Below are 11,138 nucleotides of genomic sequence, written 5' to 3'. Positions count from 1 at the left end.
TTGAGGCCACAGTTCTTTTCTTTAGCTCGTCCTGCAGAAAGGCATTAATTTCTTTGAGCTGAATGCTAAGGAGAAAGGGAAGGGAAGGGAAGGGAAGGGAAGGGAAGGGAAGGGAAGGGAAGGGAAGGGAAGGGAAGGGAAGGGAAGGGAAGGGAAGGGAAGGGAAGGGAAGGGAAGGGAAGGGAAGGGAAGGGAAGGGAAGGGAAGGGAAGGGAAGGGAAGGGAAGGGAAGGGAAGGGAAGGGAAGGGAAGGGAAGGGAAGGGAAGGGAAGGGAAGGGAAGGGAAGGGAAGGGGGAAAAAAAAAAAGAGAGAGAAAGAAGATAAAGAAAAAGACTACTTCTACTGCATTAAATTCAGCTGGATATAAACCTGCCATAATTTCACACACAAACCCTAGCCTTTTTCCCTTAAACTCGCACAAATCCCTGCTCCATTTTAGTTCACAAAATGTTATCACAACCGAGTTGAGCTGGCTGCACACTTATGACCCTCAGAGCACCCAGACCAGTATGAGACAAACCAGCTGTGCCAAATCCTAAACTGAAGCCTTGCCATGGGGTTCATCTGTTTTAGATCAAAGGGTTATAGGGCAGCTCTCATCGGAAAGTGCTGAGAAAAGAGACCTTAAACCTTTTGATTCCCGCAGTCCCTCAACCTCCAGATAAATTAAAATATTTAATCAAAATCTAATGGCAGTGATCTTGTTTGTACAAATGCTTTATTATCCTGTGCATTTTAACCACAATCTGCCTGGTTCCTAATGCGACCTAAAGAACCAGTCGGCATTTATTACAAATGCAAGGCAGTAAGCTTCTGGCTCAGCAATTAATCACTGACATGGAGGAATTTCTTCTCTCCAGGTGGGGAACCCATCCAAAAACTAAGAAAAATAATCGGGCTAATTAATTCTTATCTGCAAAGAGCAATTAGATAAATGACCTAAAAACAGGCCTGTCACCCCTAGTGAGGTTCTCAGCTTCTAAATAGAATAATGTCTCCTTGCCAGGCCATCTCTGCAGTGAAATGGAGATCACAGAGAGGAAGGGGAAAAGACTGCATGTGGGGAGGGAATGGACTGATAGGGGAGTAGGTTAATTAGAGCTGAGACCAGCCATTGATATAAAAAAAAATTAAACCAAAGCTCTGCACTTGGGTAAATTTGATATGATCCCATCACCTTCACAGCTATGCCTTTGTGTATCTGGAGGTACTAAAGAGAGTGAAGTCGTGTCTCCAAGCTACTTTTGAAGAGGAAAACCACTCACCAGGCTTGTCCACCATTGTGTTCCATTTCACCCTGGTGAGTGGCATCCCTGACACTGCAGCCTATTTATTAACTTTGAACCGCGCAGCTACAGCGCAGAGAGATGGTGCTGAAGTGAGATGCAGACTACCGTGTTTCAATTAATTTGCTCTGCCGGTCTTTTTTCAGTTTTAGTCAGGGAATGTGCAATGCATAAGGCTTCATGAGTGAGCCAAATTAATCCAAGCAGCACAAGCAAGAAGGTGACAAAAACATCTGCACATCAGACCTTTGATCAACTGCGTATCACCAGCAAAAGTCCTGTTGTCCTTTCGGATGTCTCATAGTCCATTAAAAGTCAGAAAAGTGGTAGAAAGAGCGAAGAAAGGCCTTTGGGCCTTTTAATATTCAGAATAACACTGATTTTGCAGCCCCTCTGGGTTAGAAGGCTTTCTTTTGAGAGACACTGAGCAAGAACCTGGAACATCCTTTTTTGTGCATAAGAAGCCATCTTCTGAGAAGATGCTTCTCCCATGCTAGCACATCTTCCTTGCTCAGTGTGCAATCAGGTATCATTTCCCTGATCCTGCCGCTCTGCCTGCTTATATCATGACACCATGCCATTTCCAATGGCGGGAGACAAAGGAAGACACTGAAGTAATTGATTCAAGCTTATCTAAGTATTTACAGAAATAAGCCTAAATGACTAGACATAAAATACTACAGCAGTCAGATTAAGACAATCCACTCCAGTTATAGTTAATCAGGGCTTTAGCCTCCAAGGAGCTGATTTGAGACTAATAAAGTGTTTTCTGTCTCCCAACCCCCATGTCAATCACATTCCTCCTTCCTTGGAGCCATTAGCACAATACCAAATACAAATGTAAATAACAAGTCTTCAGGTAGTTCATAGATTTGCTCTGTTACTGTTTCCAAGATCCAAAGCCTCTTACAGTGAAAAAAATCACTACAAAGATCAGAGCTACAGATGTTTGTAAGAGACCTTTGTCTCTGAAAACTTGTGCAACCAAGGTTCCTATAATTTATATAAAGCAGATGCTTGCTTATATGCTTTACTTAAAGCTGTCATGGTTCCTATGTTGAAGCACTTAACAATAAATTATAAGGACTAATGGATTAGATCAAGATGCATGAAAACGCTGTATTTATTCTTAGGAATGATGTTTCACCTACAAAAAACTGTGAGAGTTTGAAGAAAAGAGATACATATTCCAGATAAGTACTTTGCTGCTTATATTGGCTGAAATGCGGCGGCACAACAAAAGCAACCATCTGTGTTTAAACACAAAGGCAGAGACAAGAAAGTCTGTGTCAGTTTGGATTTGTATTTCTCTGCAATGATGTTAACATGAGTTTTAAGGCAAAACAGAATCTACATGATGCCTAAGAATCCTTTTGTAAGATGGATTCTTGTGTTGAAGATGGACAGCTTAGACCCAGGCTTGAACTTTCACAGGATTGGGAATGTCTGGGGAGAAAGCTTCTCTTTCTGCTTGCTGCAGAACTAGGGTTCATTGCTGAGCTTTTGTCTACTTGGTAAACCTTACTAGAATTCAACGTGTAAGGATGAATAGGTGTGAGGTAGGACTTTTTCTTGGATATATCAAAATGGAGTACAAGGCTCCAGGCATGGGCAGTTGAGAATGGCAAACTGGAAGATTGCTCTTACAAATACCCTCTCTTCTCTTCTCTCTCTCTCTCCTTTTTTTTTTTTTTTTTTTTTTTTTTTTTTGGATAAAGTGCAGGAAAGTTCTCAAGAATTTTACATTGCAATAAGAATGCAGTCCAGAGAAGACTTCCAGAAGAAACTGAAAAAAGCAGTGGAAAGTCAAAAATGAACTGTGAAATTTGTGGGCAAGTTAACATTTTCAGATAGTGTTGTTGTTTTTTTTCCAGCGGCACATTCTTTGAAGTTTCCAATGAATGGATTGAAAAACAACAATAAGAAGACAAAAGGAATTTCAGTAGTAATGTGACTGAATTTAATAGAATTTAATAAAGAAACAAATCAAAATGGGGAAGTCTTCCCAACTGTACTTTTTTTTTTTTTTTTCTGCCAAAGTTCTTTCCTTCTGTTTCTGAGCCTACTCTAACATTCACAAGAAATGCCAAACCAAGACCCATTCCTAACTTACCTAAAGTACTTTGACTGAAAAATATTAGTAATATTCATGCCCATAGTGGATATTTAGAGGTACTAGAAATAGAAAACAATGGAGGCAGCTGGTATGTAAGGGTTAGCCTTCAATCATCTGCAAGGGTGTAATTTCCTCTAAGTGCAGTATAATGGTTTGAAGTTAAGAGAAATAACTTTTTTTTTTTTTCACTTACATTTAATTTATACAGAAGTAGGTACAGCCTCCTTCAGCACCAGAGCATTGGGGTGTTTTTAATGAATAACTTATAAGGAACAGTCACCTGCTAACAGATCAGCCTCCCTTTTGTGTTTCATTCCAGTTTCATTAGTAAAGAAAAAAGGCCCTTGATTGGATTAATGGAAATAAAACCACAGGGACTAAATTATAAAGTATCCAGTGGTTATTTCTAGTAGCTCTTACTTGCAACTGGGTCCATGTTTTTTATCATCTCAGGCTCAAAGCTTTGGTATATAAACATGTCTGTCTTAGACTGGAACATGGAAAAGGTTTTGCTCTAGCAGAAACAGCATTTCATCTTTCTCTCTTCAATGGTTCAGCTGAATAGCCTCTGTTTTTATGGGTATCACCCCTACTGGATCACTGAGCTGCTGCGAGTGCCCTCATCAGAAACTTTTGGGTGGATTTGCTGATGTTGTTTGCTTTTTTCTCCCCACAACTTTCTCCTCTTCATATCCCTTCCCCATGATCACCGTCCAGTGAAGAGTTATTTTTGTTTATGTATTTATTTTTTTAATTGAAACTGCAATATCTGGAGGAGGCTACAGGCAGGACGCAGAGCCATATGCTCTGCCTAACTTATATAAACAGTGTCCTGGGTGACAGCCTTTCCTAGCCCATCTGCAGCTGCCAGGGATCCATTATTTTTTCTGGTCCCTGGAGAGAAAAAGTTCTTGAGCATCATTACTCCTAGGCAAATGTAACTGACTCTACCATGCACCCTAATTTGCTTGCCATAATTATAGGTCGCTCACCCCCCTTTGCTATTTATAAACCCTTTTTATTTATTTTAGTACTTATCAATAATGAATGGAAGCTAGTGAATCATGGGACTGTAATATTTAAATATTATGAAAATGCTAATAACAAGGTATCATAGGCAGCAGCACCCAGGTCTTATCAGCTGGTCAGATGCTCTATTAAGCAGCCAGTGAGGAGTTCAAGCAAATTGGTTATGTTAATGTCCTGTAGTACTTGGGGAAGATGAGGAGTTAGCAATTAATTTTTTTCTTCTTCTTCCCAGGCTGCAAGCCGACAGGGCAAATTTATATTCTTCCTATTCTATGGGGCCCCAGCTCAGAAGGGGGGCAAGGTGGAAATGCAAGCATCTACCAAGAGCTTTCTAAGATCTAATTGAATGGTGCAACTGCAAAACTGGTGGAACGCCAAAGGGGCGAGCAAGGAATAAGTAAATAAATATATAAATAAGCAAGCAAGCCCCACAACAATAGGAATGCAGCATTCTTCCCCATTCATTCAGCTGACAGTGCTTTTGCAACTTAAACCTGTTTTATTAATTATGTTTGACATTTCCTTAATTAGTTTCATTTACATCCCATCAGCCCCTACCAGACGATTGCCCCATACATCATTTCACCAGAGGACTGAGATGCCTACAGAATTACAAAAACATGTCTCCCCTCCCTTCTCTTCTGCCCCACCCCCAGTCCTCAATAACTCATCATTGTATACTTCATGGATTTTGAGAATGAGTCTTTCCACCTGCGATGTTTCTTTAAAAATATACAGACATTTTGTCATCCTTTTAAAATGATTATGACGTTTCCAAAGGAACATGATGCTGGATTAAATTTTTTATTTTGGTTCCAGGCACATTTTGCTTTATTTTTAGCTCCTATGTATCTTGACATTGACAAAATACGGACTTTAGTGAAGGATCCATTTATATGGACCCTGTCCTAGCTCCACTGAGCCTTGTTACCCTGCCCCAGTGCTTCCCTCAGATAGCTCCTCATACTCACAGTAGCTTCTTTTAATTTATAGGCACGTTCATGTTGTCCCCATAGTTGCTATGCAGTTTTCTATGTATTGATTAATTTCCACAGAAGCCATATGACAGATTTTTTGACAACTTTAGTAAGAATAAAAAGATTGCTTGGTTGTTTCATACCATTACTCTGACCTACTCTTTTGTGTCTTTGTCCTGCCTCTCTATCCAACCCTTCCGTGAACTGATGTATGTGCTCTTGCTTTGCACCTGGAATGGTCAGAGATAGGTCTACGATCAGAAGCCATTTAAAAGTATATAATATATACTTTTTATACTTAAAAGTATATAATATATACAAAAGTATATAATATATACTTTTAAATCTTTTAAGTCTTAGCTGTGTCTATTGTGCACTGCTGCAAAAAGTGGAGAAACCAGGAGAGTCAGTACTTCAGGGTAGGGCATCTCAGAGATCTCCAGGCTAATGTAGATCTGAGGTGGTAAATCATAGATTATCATGACAGTGACCAGGTGATTTGGGTCTGAAAGCTGCAAAACCACCACAACACGGCACTACGTGAGAAGGACTGAGTCTCCAGCCCTGTGTGCCCAAGCCGAGAGCCACCCGGCAGGAGTCTGGACCCGCTGCATGCTTTGGCTGTCAAATGCCTGCTGCCAAACCCAGCTCTTCTGTCCTGCACTCCGCACGACAAGACTGACTGTTCCTGACTGGGGTATAATGACAACCTGTTTTTGCTAATCCCAGAACGTGCTACCAGGAGCTGTCATTTCAGAGCCATCACACTCTCTGTTGATATCAGTGAAGTTAATCATGCAGAAGGAAAAAGCTTATATTAAAACAGATAATTATTCCCCAGCTCCTTAATAACACATGCAAGGGAAAGTGATTCTCATTGTCTTGGCAAAGTCTGATATTTCAGCACATTTTCCACTTAGTATTGACGTTCAGGTATCCTTTCTCATTTACGCTTCCTAGGTCAGGGTTGGTTCACTGCGCAGTGCACACAAAAACAGAAGGGTTTCTTTCCATGGACTGCTGTCCTTCAGAGATGGAGCCCTCACACATTTTGTAACATAAAAAAAAAAAAAAAAAAAAAAAAAGGTACTATGGTAACTTATTAATTGTATGTAACCTGGTTGTCCGTGTTTCTTTGGAAATTCTAACTGAAAAGATAGCTGAGAAGTAGTTGTCTCTACCCAATAATATACCCGTCCTTGTAAGAGCAGTCATGATCTCTGTGTAACAGCATGGGGTAGGGATCTACCAGCTCAAGCCTTCCCAACAAGTACCAGATGGACTTACAATCCCCAATAAAAGAAATATTCATGCAACATATGGAAATTTATTAACTAAAAGAAACACACTCAAAGAAATATTGATGTGCTTGCTTTCTCAGTGGGACTTATTTGCTAGGGCAAAGCCAGATTCAGTGTCTCTTAACCACATTTCTCAGCCCTTTTGGCTCTGAGACCAGGTCATACAAAGCTAGGCAGATATTTCTGTGCATGCAACAAGATCCAGATGTTACAAATGCTCCTGGCCCTTTGTCCTTTCCAACCCTCATGTGGCTGGACCTAGCCCAGGTTATAGCCAACTGTCACCTCAGCTTAAATTTGCCCAGAAATTTAAGCCTTTGCTTTAATAAAATTCTCCCAGCCCTTGATCCTCAGAGGAGAGGCAGAGGGTAGAAAATGGAGGAATAACTCTCACAGTTCACCTTAGAGGTTATTGCATCTGCACTTTGGGAACTAGCAGACATCAGGGCTGGAGTTCCACAGTTGGACTAGACATAGAGAAAAAATCTTGCAATTTGTTCTTAAACTAGAGAGATTTCATCCTATTTTGGAAGCTTTCCAGGTAAAAGCCATGTCTGGGACCCTATCCAGATTTTCTGCAAAGCAATGGCTGTTTCATTTCCAGATCATTTCAATCCTCAAGATCAAAGGGAGCCTGATTTTAAAAGCAGGAATTAAGTACTGGCGAAGAAGAAGGCAGTTTTAACTTTGCTGTAATCATGCACATGACTTGCAGAGGAGTTTAGTCAAAAAGTTTGGGGGGTGGTTTTGTTTGGTTGTTTGTCTCTTGCTTCATTCCTTTCCTTGTTCTCTCTTATCTTTGATCCGAGCATTTCCCCAAGACACTGTGAGAACACGGGTGTGAGAGGAATACGAAACAGATTGCAGGGAAAAGGTTGATAAGAAGCATTCAGTAGTTGCTGGTGTTTTTCTTTTTCAAGAATGTGGCTCAGAAGCAGTTCAGAGGAAATTTGGAGAGATGAAGACAGGGGATGAAATACACATCCCTGTGGGATCACAAACAGCCCTGGGTGTTGTTCTGCAGGCTCTTGCTTCACACAGTGGTTCTTTTTGAGCTAGGTTGGCTGCTTTTTAATAATGTCCTCTTCGGTCGTTGATGCTCTTTCATGGCACGTTAACCTCAAAGGGTTTAGATCATTTCCCAGCTTTCCTGTTTGGATTCCACTACACGCATATGAACATAAGTCCCAAACCCTCCAGTTCATTTATGCACATTTAAAAACCACCACTAAAATAGTTCAGGAGATTTAACAGGTGCTGCTGGGGCTTCAGATATATCTGAAATAGCATCAAATGGTCAAAAGAAAAAAAAAATCAAAATATTTTTCTGTCACATGCTGTCATACATTGTCAGGGAACCTTGTGCTATAGCTGCAGTGAAGTTGAATCTGATTAAAAGATCAGCAAACAAGGCAGGTTGAGGGGAATTTGATCTCATCATTGCTATGCCTGGAAATACCTGTCATCTCCCAGGTTGTCCTGCACTGTGACACTCTTTCTTATCCAGTTTGCCCATGGACATTCATGATGACATTCTGTGCAAGCAAAAGGGGGAAGAAACAAAAAAGACCCGATCCATTCCAATTTTATTTTCAAGTCCTGTATTATTATTCCTCTGAGATCAAGCCTAAACATAAATACCAATTATCAGAGCTACAGACAAATGAATAATTTGATGTAAAACAATCCTGCTTTATTCAAATGAAAGTAGAGGTGAAATTAGAGCTACACAGGATATTATGTTAAAAAGCACACACACACACACAAAAAGAAAGAAAGCAAAATGTCTAATTTTAACATAGTGTTGTTATCTGTGATTAATGATTTCCGTGGGTGTATAACTCTTATGCAAAAATGCCATGTAATCATGTACATATTTGATTAAATAGCTTAATTTGTGTTCATTTAAAAAAAATAAAATAAAGCCAAATAAGCTAGATAATGAGTGGGCGTGTTGTAGGAAAAGCAGATGGGATTTGAGGCACTAGCTGTGTTCAAAGGAAGCCACCAATTTCACTTCAAGAATATTTGCGTATGAAAGCTGATATTTTCTAGAAACATTCATGAGTAGAACACAGAGGGAAATTTTGCCAAATTTTGCTGTTTTTAATGAAGGCACACGGGGGGGAAAAAAAAGGAAAAAAAAAAGTTCAGCTGAGCTTGGTTCAACGCGCATTCCTTGGGAAATATTTATATATTTATATATAAAAGCTATTCATATTTATTTATTTTTTTCTATGTTTACTGGAAATGTTTTCTTTCTCCGAATCAATTATACCTAAAGAATCCTTTTGTTTACATCTGAGCTTCTGACAACAACCTCCCCTTTCTTTGCCTTCACCTGTGGAATTAAATACTTATTTTTCATCACACAATAAAAAAAGACACCTCTCCAGACTAGAAATAATGGGATTTTTTTTTGTGGGTAAAGCTGTGTAAATCAGTGTCAAATGAATGGACAAAGCTTTAATGGGGCTAATAAACACATCCCTCTGTACCAAGCAAAGGGAATTTTTATGAAAATGATCAAATAAAGTAATAAAAAAGAAGGGGCTTCCCCTCTGGGTTTATGAGCTCTCTCGTTACACATCGTGTATGACACACTGACTGGCAGAATATATGATGGACTGTCATACATTGCAGAACGACTTCAATTAGGATGATAAGATGACAAGTTCCCATAGTTCATATCTGGGCTGGTTGTGTTTGTTTTTTTTTAACAGGGCTCTCACTTTGACCTCTTTCTTTCTAATGTTTGATACGAAATTTAAGGGGCCAGCTGAGGTCAGAGGAGACAAAATATGACTTATGTTGGGGGTGGGAGAGGAGAGCCATTTGTTTCTTTGTTTGTTCTTCTATCCATGGGTAGGATCCTGTAATTCAGTATATGACTCATTATTAAAAATAATTAATGCCAACAGTTCAACCCACATGCACAACTCCAGAATAACAAACCAGCAAGTGCAGCCTGCCACTCACAAACAACTGCAAAAATCACACAACCTACAAGCAAATAAGGAGGCACATCAGACAACACGACACACAAGCCAGTATCCACAAGTGTCACCGTGAATTGCTTTATACTGCCTAGTCCTCTGTGTAGGATGACAGGGTCAGAAATACTTTTATTTCCACAAGAAAGAAGATGACTTCAGGCCCATGAAGACAAACTGGAAGAAGCAGAACACCAACATAATTTGTGGTTAGTTCTGGGATTGTCCAGCTAAAAAGCTGTCTCTGAGTTTTCAGTGGCTGAAAGCTGCAAAGCCTTTGGCTTGAGACACATAGAAAATTCTGCTTGGAGAAGTTGCATCTCAGATGGATGTCCAGGTAGTACAGCTGGCATTTTGAACCTAACCTAAGTAGTTAGAATTTTAATGATGGTTTTAAGATTCTGAGAAAATAAAAAAAAAAAAAAAAAAAAAAAAAAAAGTTCTATAAGGCCTTCCTTTACATGTATGTTAGAGTTTTTTAAAGGAATATGTTCCAACAGTCATCAAGAGCAAATGTTGCTCTTGTTGGACCTACCTATAACAATACTGGGTCAGTATCAATCTCAGACTCTCAGACCGCTCCTTCTGTGGCAGCTATAAAATAGACAGAATGAAGATGGAAAGCTATTCATCCTCTACAGGACAAAGTGGGCTCCATGATAGCACTGATCCCCAAGACCATCATCTCCTGACTCCAGGGATAATCTGGCCAGACAGCATTGCCTCATCTGCACAGAATTTGACCCAAGCATTTTACATTGTGGCATGATTTGAGACAGTCCACCAGCCTGCAAAAGGGAAATGTTTTCTAGTAGAAGATCAAATATTTTCCAGGTGGTCTATTCTGCAGATTCAGCATTATTGCAAAAGATTTGCCTTTGAGTAAAAAAATAAAAAAGTAAAAAAAAAAAAAAAAAAGAATTGCAAGAATTGCTTGTATATGGGTCTCAGAAACAAATCAGTAAGTGGAAAGAGCAGAATAATGGAAGCACTTATCACTGAATAAAGATGCAGGTTTGGTTTGCATACATTCAGGTGGGAATGACTCTGACTTTGAAGAATGGCACATGTCATGATATAGCCATACAAAAGAATATAACTCAAACATGACAAAAAATAAAAGCCTTGCTAGGTAGGAACAGAACAGCAAAACTCACTTCACTTCTCCATAGCTCTCAAAAGCCACAAATATCGGTATTTACCAGGAAGAATTTCCTTGGCATCTACTTCTTGGGATAAATCGAGGTCTAAATCTAGACTAAAGTGCCCAGAAGCTCCTAGTGAAGGAGAAAAAGAGAAGAATAAAGGGGAAAAATTCAGCTGAGTTTAATCTGAACAGTGTATCCATCACCAAAAATGATACAAATCAGCTATTACTGGATCATGCAAAAGCAACTCCACTACCTGTGATCCTTCCTTTGCTTTCTAAACCTCT

The sequence above is a fragment of the Anas platyrhynchos genome, chromosome 11 (genome assembly GCF_047663525.1).
Source record: "Anas platyrhynchos isolate ZD024472 breed Pekin duck chromosome 11, IASCAAS_PekinDuck_T2T, whole genome shotgun sequence".
NCBI lineage: Eukaryota > Metazoa > Chordata > Aves > Anseriformes > Anatidae > Anas > Anas platyrhynchos.
This window is presented reverse-complemented; position numbering follows the sequence as displayed.